The 23,602-nt window shown below is 42.8% G+C and overlaps 1 protein-coding gene and 1 long non-coding RNA gene across 2 annotated transcripts in view; both read right to left on the bottom strand.

Annotated features, from left to right (window-relative positions):
• RASL11B (RAS like family 11 member B) overlaps positions 1-23,602 on the bottom strand; it is a 290,210-nt gene that overhangs the window by 173,224 nt on the left and 93,384 nt on the right. The window lies entirely within an intron of this gene.
• Positions 664-12,043, bottom strand: LOC310898711. The gene is made up of 3 exons (XR_014583572.1): positions 11,938-12,043; positions 7,301-7,464; positions 664-3,606 (listed from the first exon to the last, which is right to left on the bottom strand). It is a non-coding gene; the product is annotated as an uncharacterized lncRNA (long non-coding RNA).

The following is a 23,602-nucleotide window of genomic DNA, read 5'->3' on the forward strand; positions in this document are numbered from 1 at the left end:
ATCCAGAGGAAGCTGTAGCATCCTAACAGCTATATCAGACTCAAAATATAGCTAACAAAGTTAAATGCTAGATGAATTGCTGCCAAAGACAACAGTAATAGCTTCCATTTTAAGCTTACAGGGAAGGATTTAGAACACCTCAATGTTGGTTGTGATGGGATGGACTTCAGTTACTTTTGGTTAAAAATACAGAGGGAGGTACCTCTGTAGATCAGCAGCAGGAGATGCAATGTCTTTCTCTGAGGTATTCCGTACAGAAAGGAGGGGGGTTATTTGGTTCCTGTGCCCCCCTCTTCAGCCCTAACAGCCAAAGCTGAGTCAGTGCAAATGTTAAGGACCAAAGCCAAACAGATCAAATTCCCTCCATTTCCTAGTTTATTGCTCTAAGCAAGGTTTGAAATAAACAGTATCCTTTTTATTGTTATTTCAGCCTCACTGGCACTGAGTAGTCTGCAGGCAAAAAGAGGGAAGAGCGCAGAGAGGGGTAAAATAAAGTGCATAGTTGTAATGCACTGGTCCTTTCCTTTCAATGTTATGTTATTATTTGGTTCTGGTTATTGACCTGTAATTTTCCACAGTCTCCCAGGGTTTTCCACCACTGTTTGAAATAACTGGTTTACAGTAGAAACCGCAAATTCATTAAGGCCAATGGTCATTTCTTATTCCTCGTGGAAGGAATATTTTCAACATACAAAGGTATTATTTGTCTCCTGTTCTTGACCTGGATCACCCCCTCAGGATCTGTTCTTCTACCTACACAGGAGAGATGACCAGCCTTCTGGAAGAGTGTTTGCCTATGCATCTGCAGGTGTTTGTAGGAGGAGCAGAAAGCCAGCTATACTCAGGTATTACCCTGCCAAACATTACACTGCCTTCACTACCCTTAGCCAGCTCCAAGTGCCCATGAGTAGCACTGTAAAGCAGGAGCAGACAGTGCCTGAAACTTGAATTAACAATCCCATGGCAATTAACAATGTCAAAGCAGGCAAGGTTGCTGGTACCTTTGTCTCCCCTGCCAGTTTTTCAAGTGTCCCCCTAGCAAACAGGAACTATGTACGAACACACGTAGAAAGACCTTGAGAAAGAACAGAGAAGGAATGAAATCTGCATGTCTCATGTTCCTGCTGTCTTTTTAATCCTTGAATCTTGAATAGGATGGCCAAAGAGAACAGCTTCCTACAGATAAGTGAGAAACTGGGCGTAGTGGAGAAATAAATCAAAGAGGAATAGAAAAAGTAGATTCCTAACCCCACATAGATGGAGAGGAAAGAAGATTTATTTAACAACTACCTGTGTTTTAGATGATGCGGAAACTACCAAATTGCATTAGCATCAGGTGAAAAGAACACAGTATCAGCTGCCATGGACAACAATGACCATAGCAGCCTGTTTGTGAACAGGGGGCCAGAAACATTTGTGATTGCTCCATAAACAATCTCATCCCCCTGACAGCATTAGTAACTGTAAACAAGGTCATGTTGACAGGTCCTGCTATTTCTCCAAACTGCACAAAGTTGCTACACATGCAATAGTTGTTTCTGAAGGCAAACTAGTCAGTGGTAGAGAAGCGTTTGAGAGAAGATATGCAGGAGATGAATGAAAACATAAGGGAACCTACCCTTCCTGGAACAAGAGTAATAGGCTGGTAAAAGTCAGGAATTTGTTCGCAGCCATACCCCAGGTACAGATGATGCATCAGGTAACTTAAGGAAAGCATGTGTGTGAATTGGCTGGAGATTGTGTTTTGTTTCAACAAACTTGGGATACACAGAAGACCAGATGAAGAATACTTCATAAATGAGACACAGGAAGTTGTTCAACAAACAACGTTTTCTTGCCTCTGGCAAGGAGAGACAGTGAATGAGACTTTATATGGCCATAATACTGATGTTAGTACAATCAAGAAACAAAAGGCGTTCATAAAACTTAGGAAAGCATCTACTGTATATTTGATGACAGCCTAAAAGCCCTTGCAAATGCCAAGCTAGCAATAGAGATCTGGTGGACGTACTAAGTTACAAAAACTACTTTAGCTTATGTTACCAGGAAGAAAGAGAAAAATATACAGAGTAAAATATACAGAGTAAAATTCAGTTCAGCACAGACCGCACAGAAATTAACACTTTCAGCTGAAACACATGAATTCAACTTAATGACATTGAACTGAGATCAAACCAATCCACAGAGCAGATATGAAAAAAATAAATTAAAAATACACCCACTCTTGAAAGTGGGTGAAGCCTTGCTATGCCAAGTTGTTTTCTAAGACAAAGCCATGTAAATTAAGAAGCTAAGAAGTGAGTTGCGTACAGGACATCAGTTGCTTTTATAGGTTTTATTTCTCAACATTTTGCTACATGACCATTTCATGTAGACATTGTTTGCAATCTCCACATATCTTAAAATTAAGAATACATTCATTGCCAGAATCACATTGCTTTATGATGGTTTCTTATTTACATTTTCTGAAGTAAGGGCAACTAAATGCATGATGCATCTATGGAGTTCATGCTATTAAACACTAGTTAAACATCCCATGAAAGTACCAGCATCTGTTCTTGTCAGGACTGTAAACATTACAGTCTGAACAGCCAGACCTAAGTCTTGGCCCTCTTTTCTTCCGGAAAACCTTGCCACAGGTTAGTTGAATAGAACAGTCATATGTCAGATGTGAAAACCATGTTAAGCCATATTAATAAGTTTGACACTAAACTGAGATTTCTCTCTTCTTGACTGTATTAAAAGTCATGACAAATGACACAATTGCTGTTATTGAAGCTAATTTAACAGCAGTTTTTGCCTTTCAAAAAACAAACTTTTTGCTTCTCTGAGTTAACTTTTTTTATTGCGCATTTAAACCATTTAAGCAGTAGGACTTTCTTTGATCACATTGATCTTTTCACATCAGAGGGAGAAAATATGGTTGGTTCTGCCAAAACTACACCTTAGCTGCTTCCTATTAACTGTAATTTACTTGCCTCCAAGAGGTGTGTGTATATATATAGTCTGCAGTGTGTATGCGTATATATATATACATACACATTCTGAAAGAAGATTCTCCCAGCTGTTGAACTGCAAGAGTACATATTTATTCTTCGGGATGGGCTAGCTAGGTTGTCAGGTTATCTGTCATCTGAGGCAGCAACCTGCCACCAATACAAGCACAGGTATATAGCACATCAGAAGGCCTTAGGTCCATCATTCAAAGATGTGGCAAAATAGCCAAATGAAACTGACACAGAAGCATTGCCCTCATCCATCAGTCTCTCCTCACAGGAGAAGCACTCTTGCTCAGCTTGGTGGCTTACCCCAGACTTGTTCCTGCTTATTGAAGTCTTCCTTGTATTGCTTGGGGAGGTAGAATGTGAAGCAAAACTAGATGAAATATCCAGATTTGACTGAACAAATGTGATCAGGCTACACTGCTGTTAACACAGCCCAGGATGCTGTTGTACTTCTTTGCTGCAATAAACACTACAGCTCATGCCCAGCTTGCTCTCCAGGCAGCTAGTACCTGGCTCATATCATTACAACGGTTTCTTCTTTCTGAAGGCTATTTATTGTTTTTGTCTTTCTTGATCTTCATAAGGCTCAACTTTCACCTGGCTTGAAAAAAATAAAATAGTTATCCAGTTAGAGCACTCAGTAGCGGTGCTTGCATAAGAGTAAGTTTTATGAGTCTTCCTGCTGAAAAATAAACCTCATTTATACCAGAATTCCAGAAACTCTGGACTCACAGAGAATGCACTTCTTTGGAAATTCCCCTACTTCAGGCAGGCATACAGTTAGTTTTAGAGCTGCTTTTGTAGGGAGTGCTTCCACTACTTTGGCAGAAGCAGATTCCAAAGCTGTTAAAATACTCATTACATTCAGAAGTGATAAGCAAGAGTCCAGTATCTATTAGTTATGTACCCCAAGAGACCACACATTCAGAGAGGCCAAGGATTTTTTTGTTGCTTCCATTTAATACTAACTATAGCATCCTGTATCCAGTCATGAGTACCTCTTGCCTGAGAGCACTACCAGCTGGCCTGGAGTGCTTCAGCTGTGTGCAGTTACTCCATAGCCATCTAAGGCCATGGAGGAGCCAGGCCAATCAGTCCCCTACACACTAATTACTGTGCAAAATCACTTGATTTTGATTTAGTCATTAATAGGTTCCTCCAGGGGAAAAAAAAAGATATTACATTTTCTCTACAGTGTTAAATGGGGTACTAAGGTACTGCATTTGTCATCTTCCTCATGAGGAGGATTTTATGACTTGATTTAGGTATTGCCACTCAGTGCTGGTGTACAGCCACCTAACTCACAATTGAAAGGTTTCTCCCCCACCATCCTTTACTCAGGGACAACAGCTATGTCTTAGAAAACCATACAAAGCTAAATCAGTTTTGTAGTCTGACTTAGCCTGCTGCTCCTGGAGTGCCTCATATTTCTGGTGCAGAGGTCTACTGTGAAAGTATGCCTCAGCTGGAGGAGGCCCCAGCAGGAACTCCGCTTCTGCATCATAATGGCAGTGGGGAGCCTGTTGAAAAAACAGTCAGCTCACTCCATGAGACATTTCCTCAAGGAGTGAGGAAGTGTACAGTCCTTGACTGATGGTGCGATTGCACAGAAAAGAATGTTAGTGTCTCCCCATGCAGGGCAACCACATGTTAAAACTTAACAAGCTGCATCTGAGAACAGATAAGTTCATGGGTTGGCTAGATATGAATACAGCTATAACCATCAATATAAACAGGCTTTCAAAACAACCAAGTAATTAATGATTAAGTGGCACTGAATAAGTAATTCACAATGCACTGGACAGAAGGAAGAAGCAGGAGTGTCCCAATGCACAGCAGGTCCTTTGTCGTTTCTGATCTCTAGATACTGATCCAGGAGAGATTCAGGCTCACTATATTTAGATCTCAGACACACGATGCTTAAGCTGCCACATACCACGATTAGGGTCAGGAACTTCCAGAAATCATTCTTAAGTACAAAAGATATATGCATTTAATCAGTTCCTTGACATGTTTCATAACATTGCACGACTTATCTGTGTGGTTCATCAGTTTCGTTTCTACAATTCACAGCAATTAAGTTAATAACTTGGGTTTTTTTTGTTTGCTATTTTGTTTTTTACTACTTACCATATCCTGTTTTGAGTACTTTGCTTTGACTCTTGTGACTAAGCAAATGAATACTATGATTCTGCTTCGCCCCCAGGAAAGTGAACTGCAGCTTCATAATTCTAGCTTTCGATGAGATTTGTACAAGATGTTTGGAGGAGTCTCAGAGAGAACTGTATCATAATTAGCATTTTTTATTAGTCACATTGCAACCAGCCCTTCTAAATATTCACTTCAAAAATGAAAGTGACCTTCTCCTCTAGGAGCCCTTAGCAGACATCACACCATGTCCTAGCCACAAGCCATGAGGAAGGCAGGAATGGAAAGGGTCTGAGTGGCACATCCCCCTTTTCCAAGGGAGGGAAACCCAAGCAGACAGCTTGAGAAGAACCAGTCCTTAGGGAAACAGATCTCACTTACAGATGCTTGCAACTTAAAAATATTACCTTATCTTTTGCAAAGCCAAGCATAATCCCAGAATGTAGTGTGGGAAAATGCAACAAAGTTCATACTGTCAGAAGATCACCTATTTAGTCAATTCAGTACTATTAAGCAGTTATGAGTAGCTGAGAATGCTGTTCCAGACAAAATTTGCAGGGGATGCTTATTAATGCCTGTCATTGCAGAACCTCCATGATGTTTGACATCCCATCTGAATGTCATCGGTTGTACAGAGACAGCCTTGTCAATGCCCTGAAAGGTTACAATGATTTCCTTCTTTGCCATTGTCTGGCAGAGATTAATAGAGACAATATACAAGACAAAGCTTTGCTTGCCTGAAAAGCCCCCATGAGACATTTCCTGTCCTCTCAAACCATGACTGACCTTCTGGAAGCAGAAACAGCATAATAGCTACAAGTCAGTAATAAGCTACATCCAGGGATGAGGCATTGAATAATAGGGACTTTTGGCATTGTCAACTCAGGCCTCAAGAATACTATGGTTTCAATACATCAGAACATCTTTACACTGTAGAAGGTAGAAGTACTCATGGATATGATTTTACAAATAAGAAAAGGCACAAAAGTGAAAACGTTTTATGCAAACAATGAAAAGGACACAAGACTGAGGAGCTCACCTTCAAACCTCTGCTTTTGGCATTTCTTGAAAACAAGTTAGAGGCACAGTGCCATGATGCCCTTTCACACAGAAAATAGCAGCTTGTGCAGAAGTCAAGTTTCTGCAGATCTCCCTAGATGGGGCCATGTTTCAGTGCGCATTGCTAGAATAACTTATATTTCTTATTCCCTGAGCCCTTTGCTTATTTTTTCTTCTTGTTTCTTTCCTCTAATATTAAATTAAAATGCAGATCCATTATTTACTATCCCATGTTATAACAGTTAACATTTCTGCGTGTCCTTTCAAAAGGAGGCAATATTCAGAAAATACACTGCGCATGAGTCCCAAAAGTCAATCCTCTCAAGGCTTTCAAAAAGTTACTGCAAATTTAGAGAACATTATGTGATTTTTTTCTTACACATGGGAATAGCAGCAGCAAAACATCATGGTATCCCAATAGACAATTTAAGCATTTTCAGCTTGGCAACTTATTATGGTTTGCTTGGACAACTCTATCCTAACCACCTCACCCAAAGTATTTGATTCTTGTCATGCTGATGATATGAACTCTGATCTCAGTTCTGCTGGTCACTCTGCACCATCACTACAGCTGTGACAAGAAGCAACAAGCACATGTGCTTTTCAGGACCAAATGGTGTCCAGATGTGTTTAGAGGTGCTTGTGGAGCAGTTGCTAATCAAGCTTCACTTACAGAGACTTTATTTCTCCAAAATTTGTGCAGATTGTATCCACTAGAATTACAGATCAAAACTCAAAAATCATAGGCTTGTGAGGAATTACGAACACAGTTAAAGAAGGATGCTAACTGCACTTAAAGTATGTGATCTTGCCTGGTAACATCCAGAAGTCTCTGCTGCCAATTGTATGCAACTCTAAGAGGAAACTCTAAGGAGAAATGCATCCTAAAGATCATGATGATCAGAATGTAGCATTACTATTGTGATAGTAAGGAGGATAAACTCATAATACACAGCTCTTAAAAATGAGCAAGGAGAGGGGTAAAATACAGTACTGTGCTTTGAAGCCAGGTTCAAAAATGGATGACAGCTGGCCAACTACAATTCAGTTTGTGGCTTGTTCAGCAGGTGTAAATCATTTTTCCTCACCTTTTATAGCTTCCAAGGAGCTGCAGCTGGTTTCTGAAGCCTTCAAATTGATCCAGTCCATGAGAATTGAAGCCATTCAAATTTGAGGTGTATAGACTCGAGGCTTTGATTTCATCTGGCTCAGATCAGCTGTAGTAGTACAGGTTTAATTAGCATGCAAGTTCCTGAGGGAAATAAGGCATTTTATAGTTCTTATTTCATTGGAAACTGCATGCCAGATGCTATGGAAATCTATACCATGCCAAAAATAGGAATGAAAACAGAAGAATAATAGTTACTACAATAGAAGATTGGGATCCTGGAATTACCTGCTTTTGTGATTTCAAATAAATTAGGTATGCACACTCAGTTTTGTGCAAACAACTAAAACATTTACTTTTCACTGATCAGAGGTTTTCTTTAAGGGCCATTTTACTAAAGGCCTGTATGTCCCTTATCATATAACCAAGAGCAGAGCCAAACAGCTGTGTACAGCTCACATGAGCTTTCAGGACACTCTCCTGAAGATGAAAGGTCCTGTATCAGATTCTCTCAGCTGGCTCCATATTTCCAGTCTAACTTGTCAGACACTGACCATAGCACAGAGGTTCCCCTATATCATACAAGGAAGTCATCCTGTCCATGATATCAGGGTTCACAGATGCTAAGTGAGCAGGGCATTACTATTTGCCTCGTTTGAGAGCGTAGCCATTGAAGTCTCATCCCTCCACAGAAAGACATCTACACAATAATCTAGCACTAATAGCCAGAGGACAAATCTGACCCAGGACATCTACATGCATAATTTCTTATCCTGCTTGGATGTCTATAAGCACACAATGAGGTCCTGAAATCACTCCTCTCCTGGCCTTGACATACTTTATTGTCCAAAACAAACAAACAAAAAAACTAATAAGGACTAGCTAAACAACTTGCAATTCTATTACCTAGAAAGTATCTATATGGACTGGAAAAAGTAATTTGGGAAAAAGAAAATCATGGCTGAGACTGAGTCTTTATCTTCCTCTTATTACAGAGAAGCTCTTCAGAGTATTTAATGTGAATGTGTTCATTTGGTTCAGAGCATTGAAGTATGTTGCCCAAAATGCATACTATAGGAAAGCAGAATGTTATAGCCTATGCTGAAATTGTCCTTGGTATTATTTTTCTCTGTTTCTAAGCCAAAAAGCTATGCGCACACAAGTTTTTAAATAGGTTAAGAGGAAACAGTATAGTCCGCACATACAGAACACCTGTGTTGAGCTACATGCTCTCAGTGCCAAGAGAAATTGCTGATCATTAAAGTATTATGTATTCCCCCTGCCTGGGGAAGTTCACAGTACTAAGAGCCATAGGGATATAATGCACTGCTACCCTGAAGGAAAGCTTCTGCATAATTATGCCCCATGAATGAGAGGCTAACAGCTCTCGCACTGAAGTGAGCTAGGAAAGACATCTCACCAAGACACGTATTTGTCAACTTTCCTTAAGCAACTCCAAATGGCTTTTAGCATACAGACATCTAATTCATATTAATTATTGTTGCCACCCAAATCTGATCCAAACTCACACATTCCAGTTCACCTCTGGTCAGTTGGGAAGGATACACTTGGATTATTTCAGCAGAGATCACTTGTGTAAGGTCCTGGACTGCAGTGCTGTGAATTCATCTTCCCCTCCATTTCCAGAGCTCAGCCTCCAACCACAAAAGCTAATGACAGCAGAGGGGAGGTGTTGCTCTCTAGCACCAGAAGATATCCATCTGGTGACAGAGGGTTCTTCCAAGCAGGGATCTGTGTAGGCACTAACAACACTTCCTGCAGTTTCCAGCACTACTTAACTTGCATACATATCCTTTCAACCTGTTCTTATCCTAGGCTGTGGGAGTTTGACAGAGCAGGAAACTTCTTCCCTCCACCTCACATGTTAGTTATGAAATGGGTACCAGCTGCACAGAAGTCCCAGAATAGGAAAGCATTAAAAAAAGTCAAACACCCAGGGCAGTGATTCTCCAGGTGTGGGTAGCTCTATGTTTGTCAGGGTACCAGGCAGCTAAAGCCTACAACAAGAATCTGTTCCCTGTCTGCATCTGCAACCACTAACACCATATGACAATTGCTTGAACACATCTCGGAATCTACTTCCTAGTACTTAGGACCCTTCCTGTGTTCTCCAGTGACAGCAGGATGAGCAAAGGAGTTGCTGTGTCATGGAGCAGTTTCCGTAGCCGATATTCCTGGCAGCTTCCCTGCCAGTCAAGAAGAAATTTGCTGCAGGACCTATTCCCAATTTAATTTTAACAGACGGTGCCTACCCAAAACTTCTCAAGGCACAGCATTCCCTTTCCATGCCCAGGGGCTTTCCAGAGCAGTCAGGGATAGACTGGAGCTTAGCTGGTCAAAGGGAAAGGAATTTGAAGACGTGACGTTCCCATGCTACAAGGCAAGTGTGGGAGACAGACATGGACAGCCTGGATGGGCTAGTAGTCTGAAACCAGGCTACACTTCCTGTGTACTGGAAGAACAGAATAAGAGACAGACCACACTTCTGTTTTTCTTCAGTACTTCACATGCTTTTCCTTTTCAGAGAAGAGTATCAGCCTGGATGAGCAGTCAGCCAGGAAGACTAGAGCAATAGACCCTCCACCGCAGCACAGCTGGGTAGCACAAGCTGTTGAGCCTTGCACCAAAAAGAGCTAAGTGTCTGAGGCATGGGTCATTCTTGCTTGGTTCAACAGCACACCAAAAGCTTGCAGGCACCTAGGGAGAGCTTCCAGACTGCAAAGATGCAAGTCAGCCTCAAATGCCCATTAAACCCTATAACTACCTCACAGCCTACTTTGGTCTAAGCTGCATGAGCCTACTCCAATCCACGTAACCAAAAAACGAACACCACCACTATCCTCATGCCTTGTTACCTGTTGAGCAAATAGTTCAAATAACTGCACACAGAACTGGTGCTAGCAACTGGATTTTGTTAGCAGTTCGGGTGTTTTGTGCTTACCCTGTGTTTGTTTGTTGTGCCCCATGCTCAGGTAGTGCCAAGGGATCATCTCCCAGCTGGTACAAGGGAGAGGAACTACAATGGTCTGAGAGGAGGGTTGAACATACAGGTTGACAATGGGGAGGGTTCTTCATCTGTATGAGAATAGGCAGCTTTTCTGGAAAGTGAGTTTCTACATCATATTCTGGACAACTACAAGCCTTTGATACTAGTGGGAGGTGCAAGATGCATTCAAATGCAGTCTGAAGTAATTACTCTCACCAAGATTCCTATAGATTGGGAATTTAACATGGACAAATTCAGATCTTGGTCAGCAATCTAGGCAGAAACAGTTCACAGTTCCGTATGAAAAACTAGCTTACATAGTTTTACTTAAAAAAAAAAAAGCAAGCCTCATCAACAGGACAATTTCCTTCTTCCTCCAGTACCAACACTGGCAGCCTGTAATATCTAATGTCTGTAAAACATCAGAGATGCTAAGCACCCTCAGACTGTTCCTGTGATCCAGCTGTTCACAACACCCTGCTACAGACCTCGATGTCCTCAGCCATTCCTATGTGGGATTTTGACCCTTACACTAAGAGGCCACAGCACACAAACTTGAAGTGAAGAAGTGTTCTTCACTTCAAGAACAAAGGACGTTGATTTGCAATAACAGTTTCTCATATTGAGGATTCACTTCTTTCATCGAAGACTGAAAACAAGAGAAGTTACCATACTGTTAATTTTAAGGTCACTTATGCAAATATTTAAACAGAAACACAGTACGAAAAAAGAAATAAGATGATGCAAGAAACTGGGATGGTAGTAGTTCAAGGGTGCAACAGGAAGCAAATAAGTCGCAGAATCTGACAACAAAAATCTCAGCAGATTCTTAAAAGAATTATAAAATCAGTCCCCATCTAGACTGTTGCCCTGAGAATGCAGCCACAGCTTAGCAAGGGGTCTCATTGCCTTTGTTAGCTGGACATAACGAAAGTGCATGCAGTCCTCCAGTCACAAATCAGCAACTTCTGACTTCTTGCTGCACAGGTGCTATTGAAAGCTCACATGCCTGGTGCACTCATACCCATCAGCAGATGCTCTTGTTTTGTGTTGCTGTTCTTGGCTTTGTGATCAGCTACAGCTCCTGGATGCAAGCAATCCTCTGTACTACATAGTATTTCAGGGTTTCTCTTTGTTCCCAAGCATAGCTGCTCTCCTTTTAGTCTCACATTTCAACAGTGAATTCAGCTGCCAGCATGAGAACTACCAAAAGCCAAGACAAGCACAGCACTTGGATAGACAGTGGTTTGGTTTAGCCTTATGCTGAGTCTACAAGGCAAAACCTGCTCATACCCAGTTTTCCAAACCTTTGTTAACAATTAACACTTTAAGGAACACCAACATCCTTATTATTGCCTTTCTCCAAGCACTTCCCTCAGCACAGGAGAATCACATCATACAGAACTTCTCACATACTTACATCCACACCCAGATCTGGGACTGGCCTCCCTAGAGCAGGGTACCATCAAGTCACTTCCCTGGGCACTTAGCTGCTTTCCACCTCTAGCCTCCACCTCAGACTCATTGCTCCTATTCCCTCTTCAAAATACATTTAGGCAGCATACTCATTCCTTACAAGGTAGCCCTATTCTCATGTTATAAACACTCACCTGCACCCTCTATCTCATAGCTCCTCAATCCAGAACAGCATCTTCTGATAGATAGACAAATAAATAAATAAAATAGACAAACATACAACCCCATCCTTCAAATTACCCTCTCTTTATAGCCCTATCTGGCAGCTGTCTTTTATAGCCCCCATCATTGTTAATTAAATCCCTCTGGTACATGGCTGTGGGCCGAGTGATTTCCAAAGGTGTTCAGCTGCTTGCTGGATGAAACTCCCCCCTATCCTTTCAATGCTGCTTAGCATTAGAGAAATCCAAGTAAAAGGGGCTAGTTGATGATAGGCAGCATTTGGAGGTGGGATGTCCCCTGCAGTCATCAATTCTCTCAAGTGAGAAAAACTGGCTGTAGGAACTTAATGGCTACAGCTGTCACTCATGATTATATTATTTTTCCATCATTTCAGGAAAATAAATAAATAAATAAATAAAAATCATCAACAAGAAAACAATTCCTAAGATGCAAGTATGAATACACCTGTAGAGGAATGACAGTTCACAGGATTGCCTCAGTGGAGACAGGTTTATAACAGACAACCGTGATGGCTCTTTGCTGTAGGCAAATGACTGCTGTAGTAACCACAGCACACCTTGTAAAATGGTCCATGTCTGGAATGCCAAATAGGAAAAATCCCAGTTCTGCTCCAGCCATTAATTTCAAAGAGCAAACCAAGAGTTTGGTGAAGTGCTGTAAGGGCAGTCTTGTAGCAGGAGGAATTATATTTCTATTTTCTCAGAAATTCCAGAAATCTTTTAAATTATCCTTCCGAACTGGAATGAAGACTCAGAGTATGGTCATTTCCTGCAGAAAGCAGGTGTCATTTCAGAAAGTACTAGAAAGTTCATGCTGGCTTTTCTGGAATCAAACTGAGCAAGCAGTCACCTCGAGCCCCTGAGACTTCTCCCTGCCTTTCACTTCCGGAGGCCTCCCCCAGAGCAACAAGCTCAAAAGCCTGTCTTGGTTCTGGCAAACTTTGCTTCTCTTTGGAGAGCTGAGGTCACATCTGCAGAGCCCTAATCTCCTGTAGGCGCCTTCTGTGAATCACGCTGGTTGCTTGAAAAGCAGCATCCTCCTACACATTCATCTGAGCTCCAGCACTGAAGTTAAATTAACCTGTTAAGGAGTTATGGGCTGTAACCATCTGAAATCTTCCCTCTGCAGAGTGGAGAGTTATAAATAGTGTAGGAAGTTTTATGTCTTACCCAAGTCTTCTGACTGGCTGGATTCCATGTCCACACAAAGGATTTCTACTTTGGTCTTTTACTCTCTAGGTGTGGAGCTGACATTTCAATTCTTTCAGTTTTTGCTCCCATCGGCTGACAAGCTTCAAGTTGGCCAGAGCCAACTTCATCTTATTTTGGAAAAAAGCATCCTGTCCATGGCAGTCAGGCTGCTGATCACCTCATCAGTCCATCCTGCTATTCTAGGCCAGAGGTGTCACAAATTCACTTTCCATTTACCCAGCTATGCCTGGAAGTATTTTATCAGATCTTTCTGGGGAACCTCTAAAACCCAAAGCTCCTTCAATCCAACCTGTGAAGGTCTCAGCTTCAGCACTAGGCTAAACTACTTTTGCAAAACTTCAGATGTTTCATGTGCCCTTTCCTTCCCTTGGATCTCCATTGATTCCTGAAAGCACTGTCATTCCTTGTCCCACCTCATCTCAATAGGAGTATCCCAGGAATATCCCAGTTTCCTTCCTTGCAGATGGGACTTCATTTGGCAGTAATACAAACTCCTACCACAGTTCCCAGTGAGGGCCTGCACTTGCTTTAGGAATAGCATCTCCTTGTACTCTGTACCTTCATCAGACACTGCAGGTGATCCACACACAGCGTTTTACACACAAAGACCGTATGTATGGGTGATGGGTGAATGGGAGAAGCAGGCACCTCCTTCTTTCTCTTCATAGACATCCATGGGAGGAGGGAGCCTATCTGTGCAACAGGGGACAGTGCTCACTTTCTGATGGCAATTTCTTGGTGGTCACTTTCCAACAGTCACAGACCTCAAGAAGGCTGCAGCCCAGGTTCCTGCTGGGTGTCCACCAAGTGCACCTTCAGCCAGCTGGCAATGCCACAGAGTTTGTTTGAAGAGTTACATGGAGGATGACAAAATATCACTGCATGCTTCACTGTGCAAGAAAAGCAGGGAGCTACAAAAAGTGTGGTTTGGTTGGTCTACCCCATGCTTGATACTGGCTATGGACACAGTCCAAGGAGATGATGCTGCTCTGAAGAAAGCAGCAGCTGCAGGTAAATTAGTGCTCTGGCCTCCAGAAATTTTTGCATCAGTCCATCTGCCTATGGCCTTGAAATTCTTGAATTCTGTTTCTCTCCGGCCTTTCTGAATGTCTCCTTTCTCTCCACCAGTTCCCCTTAGCTGCCTCCTTCTCCCTATTCTCTTGATCATTGTCCTGTTTTGCAGGTGTTCTGGGCTGCTGCTTACCAAAACCACCCTCAGACACGGCACTCCCTCCCTCCTGCACTTCCCACCTCTTGGTGACCAAGAGGGGAGAAGTCCCATCCTGCTAGGGCCTGTCCGCCCTTTCGCCATCTGTATCAGAAAGTATGAGCTTGATCACACTTTCCATGGAGACAGACAGCTCTTGGAATCAGGCTTCCCAGCAAGAAACTGCCAGGAAGGACATGCACATGGCTGTACCATCTGCCCAGCATCACTGCAGGTGTCACCAGGTGAGGAAGGAAGCCAATGGGTTAGGGGCCTGCTCCCAGCTCTTCTGAATCCCAAACCAGATCCCACTGTCTCCTTCCGGACCTTTCTCCAGTCTCTCAGAGGCTCCCTGCTTCCTCCACCAGCTACCCGGTGGCCCTTGGACATGTGGATCCACTGCCCACACAGCGGCTGAGCGCAGCTGAGTCGAACACCTGCGGTTTGTAGGCGGTGAGGGTACAGCACATCCAAGCACAGGGCACTCGCCCTGGAGATCAGATCTGTGTCTTAAAATCCAGAAATACCTAACTGCTGGCTGCTGTAAAACCCTTTTTAAAGCAGCTACGGGGGCCTCACACAGAGACTGCTGGCAAGGTGTGAGCCCAGACCTTCAGCCCACTCTTCACAGCACCACGGGGACTGGGAAACATAGGACGGCCCCGCGACAGGGCCAGGCCTTGTAGCAAATGGTTGGCCCCTCATGCTGGAGCCGGGACACAATGCTCAGAGCCCTGAGCTAGGAAATATGTTTGCACAGGACACAGTTGTTCACCAGAGCCAGCTCAGATTAGACGCAAATTTAAACACTGAGGTTATGTCTACACGGTTGGGCAGATAAGCTCACAGGGAGCTGCACCTTCTCTGCTGGCCAAGGGAAACTGCAGCACGTGAGGATCTAAGGCCCCTTCCCAGGAGTGCCCTCACACAGACAGACCTTGGTGGGGCCACCTGGACTCCCTCTGACTCTATCAGGTATCGAGGACTTCCAGACGAGAAGAATCTGAGGCAGATAACACGGAGGAGGGCAGGCTATGTTGTGATGTGACCCTTAAAGGCAGTGAGGACCAAAATATGACTCCATTGCACTGAGATGCTCTGCAGAATTTACAGCTCGCAGAAACGAGCACCAGCCCCTTGTGGCTTGCCTCTTCAAAAATCTCCATCGCCACAACATGCAAAATTGTGGCTCAGCCAGCCAGCCAGCCCCACAAAGGCAAAAGCAGAGGAAAAACAAATCTCTCTGTCAGGATCCCGTCCCAGCCTCCAGGTCTAGCATGTTATTCATTACCTAGACCCACCACTGCCAAGGGATTTGCCAAGGGAAATGAATATCTCCCTCAGGTGGGAGATAGCCCTCCACAGAGGCTGAGGAAATCATAGATGTTCCCTCACCCATCTACTAAAGTTAAATCCATCTGTCTGGACTCCCTAGGAGTCAGAGAAACCCAACAGCAAGATGCCCAGGTGGCTGCTTGGCAGAGCAGTGGGGACAAAGAGGGACCAGGATGAAGCAGACAGGGCACTGGTGAAACTGCACCTTGTGGGCATATGGGCACAGCTGAGGGCTGAGTGAAACTAACACTTGAGCTAAACCCATGTTTGCAGAAATGAGGTTGTCACAGGCAGTAACAGAATACAGTATACATTTTTCTGTGGTCTCAATGCAAGACTTAAGTCTGAAAAAAAATTAAAAACACAGGAAAGCTCTTGAAATAAGCTTTGCTATCTACCTTTTGGCCAGAAGTTGAGTTGGCATCAGTTATTCAAAAAGAACATGTTTTAGGAAAGGAAACATATGTGCCTAGAAAAGAAAAAAAAGGAAAAAAGCATAGGTTAAAAACTTCATGATCTCATTTGGACCATTTTATCTCAGTTACTGGCCTGGAAAGCCATAGAGAGTCTTTGCTACTGAATGCAGGAGGAAAAAAAAAAAGTCTATACATTCAAACATAATTTGTCAAAAATAAAAAAATAAAAAATTGAAAGACAAAATAAAATTCCTTAAGCTAAAAGTACTCAAATACTAGAGAATTTTTATACATTGCCTATTTTGGCAATAATTTTATAGCTGACAACAGAAAAGAGAATATTCCTTAAAATACTCTCTCTCAATAAAATGAGGAGGATTTGTTCCTGTTTAGATCCCCAAAGAAGCATTCGCTATTGTTTAGCAAACATCTTTTTAACTGCTTTTGAACAACTAGGCATATTCAAGGCTTTTATGTCAAATTATTCTTGTCAGATCTTGTCTGTGAAATATCTTCCCTCTCCATATGTCTAGTCAAGAGAGACACAATATGCTGAGATATCCACTATGTTGTTCCATGGGACTAAATTCCCTATAGAGGATAGATTGGTTTTATGCTCCCAGAATCCATTTTTTTTTACTGAGACACTGCAGATTGTTCCAACACATGAAAAGGTCGTATTTCACTTGTTGTATTTTAGTTACATGCATCAAACATGACTCTTGATTAGTTTTTCAACCTGAATCTTTTCTGATGAGTTAAATTTCTCATTTTCTGATTAAATTTCTCATTTAATTCTGGGTTGTAAGATATGTGAGGGAACATCTCCTTTGTTTGCACACTGTGGTGACTATTTAAAAAAATAAATTAAAAACAAATGAACAATGAGGGGTCATCAAAATATCATCTGGGGTGGAATCTCCCTTGCTTTGGGAGCCGCTACGATATCCCGGTGATTGCATTAACTTACCCCATGATTTATACCACATACGGCATGAGCATGTCAAATATTAGCTTCATCAAAATTTTGCACAGTAAAGAACCTCATCTGGGCAGCATTTCCTGTATCAAACCATGCCAGCCAAAATGAAACATGAGCTACAGCTTTCTGAAGTTTTCACTTTTATAGGTAAAGATTTCCCCATTTCAGCTCTTCTCTCATCACAGAGGTCATTTATGTCTTACTGCTGTCAGTTGTGCAAGACTGGAAAATAATTAACACCTATTCCAATCAAAGAGTTTCCTTCATGAGTTTCCTTTTCCTCCACAAAAGGAGACTCTTCAGGGCTGCCCACTAGACACTGCTCACAGCAGAGCCTCTCCTGAAGGCAGCAGGGCATTTCTGACTGTGTTCACATCCCCTCCAACCCTTTTTGTATGGCATTTTTCTATGATGATCCCCCACCTCCCTTCAGCTGTAGGCTCATGTCTTGTTTTCAAGTGTACACCCTCCCAATACAAAACTAAAATCTCTAGAGACCCCATGGACAGAAACAACACACATCCCTCCTTTTACTCTGAAGGTCATGCCTGGTCCTGCCTAGCATGTTGGCTACCTCAAACTGCTCCACTCCTGCCTGAAGTATCCTGTGCTCATGCCTTAGGAGTCTGACACACTTCCTTCATTACCCATCTCTGTCCATTTTTGATCACGTCTCTTCTGACCTTTGAAATACCAGGCTCCTGGCCTGTCACTGTGTCAGGTGCAGTCAGCTCCTTCCTGGCATTTCTCCCCATCTTCTCCTTGGCTAGGTCCACCACCACCAGCAGGATGTGGCTGGGGAAGCTCTGCCCAACCATCCACTTTCCTCCAGACACAAACAGTCTCCTTCTGTGGGCTTTCTCAAAAGGGATCTGCTGGCTCCTTCTTCAGCTGAAGGGCGTCCAAGCCCACTGAGCTCCAGAAGAGGCTGGAAACACCATCTGTTTCCCCCAGCTCTTCGTGACGGGGAACAGGATACAGCCCAGGAGCCTGTGGGCCGATGAGATATTTTTGAGCTTCAGCTTTCTGGTGATTTGCTGTCATTCAGGGGTTCTGGTTGTGATGAACTGCTGCATTTTGCTCTCTCTTGTTGCTCACTATACTAGGTTTTGTGCTATCCAAAGAATCGATGACCTTATTTTTCAGGTGCAGTGACCTCTCCACAGCACTTGTGCTGCTCAGCAACACAGAAAATGTAGCTGCTGAAGTCTGCGGCGAGTTTTATTTACAAAGCTTTTTTCAATCTAAAAGTACAAATAATAGCTCTTTCTCAAGCTCTCTGGCATCCATATGGCCACGAGCCGCTTCTTCCACGTGGAACTTGCGAAAACCTCATTCCAAAAGAAGTTACTACTTGTACATGCACTGGGTTGCTGGGAATGGACTGGCCAAAGGACTGCTTTTAGTTCACACTTCAGCTAAAAATAAAGAATGTCTGGAACATTTTTCCTTTCCACTTGCTCTTGATTACTAAGCAGATCAGCTGAGGAATTATCTTTTTCTCTACAGCACCCACTCTAGCCCAGATGGACTACATCTTTAAGCCTAGAGAATGACACCAAAGGCTTAAATAACCCATTATTCTTAAATATGAGTGATGTAGGACTTCCAAAGGCATAGTGCCACCTAACTCCATCCCTGTCTCCTGTTCTGGGACACTTCGTCCTGGGAGGGACAGACTCAGAGCCCTTGGGTGTTAAGCAGAGATAATCCATGTTGAATTAGAAGAAGAGACAGTAAACTTCTGAGTGTGAAGTTTACATATCCTTATCAAAAATTCCTTACATAAACCAGATCTATGCCCAGAGCTGTGTCTCAATTCATAGTAAGCCCTTAAGAAAGGATATGTGCAGCTAATGGAAAACAAATGTCTGTTTTGGCAGGGCCTGCAGCCAATGTCAGTTATTCCCCCTCCTCCCCCTTCCCCACCCCCCTTTGCTGAAGAAAGAAAGAAATTGTCAAAATGAAACAGGCTGACTGAAATGTTCTGGTTTACTCTTAACCATTTGAGTGCTTCTCTGATATACAACATGTGCGAAAGACCTTATCTTAGTGGCTCATGAAGAGAAAAAAAACCTGCTGAAGAAATCATGTTCTTTTTCATTAAAACATATAATGTCCTCAGGAAGGAAGTTCAGAGTTGAAAACACAGATATGCCTCAAAGCCTGATAGCTTTCAGTAAGACTGTTTTAATTACTGTAGCTTCTAGACTTTGTTTTGCTGGAGTCTGGCCAAAAAACGAACAAGAGTACCAAGCAATCTTTAAACCGTTTTCTAAAGAAAACAAAGCCTAGGGAGAGCAGAATTATTAGCTGTGGCCTAATATCTCAAAGCAAATTAATACAAAGTATGGTTATTGTTCTTTTCTCAGGAAAGAGCAGTACTGTCAACACCAGCATAGAAAACACCAGAAGCAAATTCATCATCAGGATTATGGTCATTATCTCATATAACTGTATCAAACCACAAATACTGTTTTTAACCCAGAACACAACTGAGGGTCTGACTTTACCTCAGTAACAACATGAATTCAGGTCCCCACCTGCCTGTGGGTAGGTACATCAGCTTGTACCACAGTTGAAAAATTGGTGCTCCAGCAATTCTGAGTCAGGCAGGACTCTTGCTGAGTTTTACCTTCCATGTGTGTGGAGGGTCCGACTCCCCAAAGCCTTGTCTCACCTGGGACAGTTTGGTTTGCAGATCCCAGAAGCTGTGAGCATGTACAGGAGAAGAATCAGTCCTTTTTCATGTTCTGTTTATTTAGGCATCATGAAGTTGAAGACAGCTCTAGCCTCCTAGCACCAAGTCAGAAAGCATTGTTTAATTTTCTGGAAACATATTGACAATAGAGGTCAGCTGTAGCTGACCAAGTACTTGAGCAAGTATCCTCCAGGCAATATACAGACACAGGAGAAGCTGCTCCCAGATTTGAAGCAAATGGATGGGCTGGGCATTAACAGGGTGGCACATCACCAAGAGAAGCACCATGAGAGAGAAAGGGATCATCCAGCACACAGGCACAGGGTCACTGGTGCTTGACACTGGGACTAAGCTACCACGACATTTTCTGGGATAGGTGCTAGAAAACATGGGTTGGGACTGTAAGAAAAGAAACAAGTGTCTATTGTTGGACTTCACTTCTGTTTAAACCAGTGTGCTTTGCAGGCTCATTAAAAATAAGGAGATTTCACCAAAGAAATACCTGATTCCATCATCTATTTTTGTTGGCAATTAATCTACATTCAAACAAATGTTGGCTGTCCTGTGGAACAAAATAATAAAAGTGCAAGAACTAATTTTCAAGAAGAGAAACTGTGGCTGTAATGGAATGAAGACAAACCAAACAGCAGAAGCATTTAGCAAGAAAGGGTACCCAAAGAAAGTAAAATAAGACTCAAAACAGAGGTTGGGGACACTGCAAAAGGGAACTAAATCTGTATCTAGAAACCTCTATATATACATAGTAGAACAATATTAAGGCAGGGAGGCATGTTGTAGCTGAGCTTTCCAAACTCATGGAGCAAAGCAAATCAGTGACATGACCAGCAACCTAACTACTGAGGAACAGATTTTTCCAAGAAATGGAAGACGCCAGCTTTCATGCCAGTATGGAAGTTGCTAACACGAGTCTTGTTGGAGTGACTGATTCCTCAGGCAGCCATTCCTCTACCTTCACCACAAGGAGCTATCCTGTGCGAAACGACGTCTCACAGCCAGCACAGCCAGCAGTGAGCAAATGAGTCTTCCTGAGCTTTTTGTCTGCCCAAACCCTGTCTCTTTGTTGTGATTTTCCCTCTGCGCTTCAGCTCAAATGCCTCTGTGCTTGCCTGACCCCCACTGTTTGTCACACCATGATCACAACATGTGGGCTAACACCCCGAGCTTCAGGTTCAATGCTCACCACATCTTTGTTCTGCCCTTGAGCTCACGCCTCTCCTGGTCTCTTTCCATCTGTCTTCTCCATAAAGTCAACCCCAGCCTGCCTGTCTGCTGGGCTTCTCCGCACATACACTAGCCCTGTGGATGAGATGAGCTGCAGCAAGTACTGGAAGAGCTATGAGGCATTAGATACACAGAGAAACTAAAGACCCTAGTCAAAAGTCCCCACCAATGAACTGGACACACCAGTGAACTTTGTTAGGACATGAATTTCACAATCTTCTTGTAACCTACAGAGATCCAGGAAGAAGAGATGCAGTTGTCTCATCTCAAATAAGGAAAACATCTGCTAGTTTAAGGACACTGTTTGCTAAAAGAGGCTTATTTCTCTTAGTTTGTTATCCAGCCCACGTAAATTTCTGGGGAGATGAACAGAAAAGAGATTCCATCTTGAAGATGTCAACTCTAAAAAACACTTAAAAAGAAAAAGACAAAAAGAAGACAGAATATTCCAGGACAGAATCTTTAGCTCCCACAGTTTAGATTCAGTTTGGCTCAGTATAGCATGGGGTGGATATTAAACAAATGCCTTCAACATAATTTGAAAATTATTTGAAAATTTATTTATTTTTATTATTTGAAAATATTTTTTTTGTTTAGGAATTGTCCTTATCTCAGATATTATCAACTGTATGGGATCACTGCAGCAAAGACTGATGCGGAAAGAAGAGGCTCATTAAACAACCACCTCATCATTCAGTAATTGCAAAGGGGAAAGTTGTCTTACAGGCCATTAAAAAGAACAAAGTTCCCCGGGCCATCATTTGGCCAAGAACAAAGACATTGGAGACCACCTAGGGTTGGACAAAGAGGAGTAAACAAAGCCATTGAAAAAATCGTAGCCTGTACAACACGAGGGTGTTACCCTGGGTGATGTAGTTCATGCAGTTGTTTTCCATTATGGGATTTAAAAGCAAGTAATGAACTTGCTTTTAAAGCAAGTTCAGAAGATACAAGAAAGCCTATAGCACAGGGACTGAGTCAATAGAAAAGGCTGTGGTCACAGCAGGTTGTAGGACACAGAGTTCACTTTGGAATATCTACCACTTACTACATGACAGGCCTCTCTAACCATCTTTTATTGCATTTAAATTATTACTTGATGATGTCTTTGAAAAATAAAATAAAATTCAGGGAATTGTAATCAGCAAGGAGGGAATTTCCAGCATCAAAAGCAAAATGAGACTGTGCAGAACTGGCCAAATTTCCAGCCATATGTTTGTGCAGAGTTTTGTAGTGTTATGCCATGACAGAAAGTTCATCTGGGGATTTTACAGGATCCTGAAAAAGCTGCACGCACTTAGTGAAAATAGGAGAGCATTTCTCTGGCCACCAGAATGCACCAAAACATTTCTGGAATTTGAAAAATCTCTTATGACTGCTCCTGTCTTGACTTTGTTGTGCCTCAAAGCTTCTAATATTGGACCCAGATGCTACCACATATGGCTTAGGGGCAGTATTAAGACACAAGAAAAACAAAAAAAACACCTTGAGAGAATGGTGGACTGGTACAGTAACCTAAGACCCTGCAGTTAAATAATTATGCTACCCATGAGAAGCATCTGAGTATAGAATGCCCTTGGAACAGCTTTCCTGGGACAGTCACGTTCAGGACAAAGCCTCTTTCCCAGCCAGGTCTCTCGGTCTTCAGGAGTACAAAGGGACAATTTGCTACCTGTCTGGGAAAACTGGAGTGCTATGGTTTTAGAGCCACACAATGGCTTTGGCGTGAGCAAGAGCAGCCAGGCAGCCTAGGTAAGAACTGAAGGTGCTTTTAGAGGAGGAAAGGACTCAATGGGTTTCTCAAAGGAGCATGTGAGCTTGAGAAGAAATGCTTCTTCCTTCCCTTGACAATATTTGTAGAATAAGAAGTTGCTCCTGGCTCCTCTGGTGTTTTCTGGCAGGCATGGGCTATGTCTGAAAATCGCCTCAAACACACAAACTGGGAAGCGGAGACTGACAGCAGCAGAAGTCCTCATGAAGTCCTTGTACCAGGATCTTACATGCATTCTCCCTTTGTCTATGTCTAATGCTTTCCATTTTAACAGGCTTCTAAAATTCTAGTGATTCAGAAAACTCAACTTATTTCTGCTCTAATCATTTCACCCAGGACCTAACTAAATGCCCCTAATCCAAAGGGAAGTCATTGGAATTCAGATCTGAGTTGTTAGTTCCTGCAGTGGCACTTCTTGGAGCTCTAGCTCTCCCTCTAGCACCTCTGTGCAGCTGCCTTGCAGTGTGTTCACAGAGTGGTAACACCAGGACCTCGTCTGGCTCGGCAAGCTCCAAGATCTGATCGCTCGAATAGTTTGATTTCCTGGGACCTGCTGCCACTCCCTAGGAAACAACAGGGCCTTGAGCTCCCCAGTCACCATTTTCCTGGGCTCCTGGGAGGCCTCCTGACACTCCTGGCAAGCTGCTGGAGGTGCTCTGCGGCCTGCAAGGCTGTGAGCCGAGACACCACCTCAGCAGCACCTCTGGCAGCACCAAACCATCTGTTGTGTTGACAATAGCTGGGTTTTGCA

Source organism: Anser anser, assembly GCF_964211835.1.
Source record: "Anser anser genome assembly, chromosome: 4".
In the NCBI taxonomy this organism is placed as follows: domain Eukaryota; kingdom Metazoa; phylum Chordata; class Aves; order Anseriformes; family Anatidae; genus Anser; species Anser anser.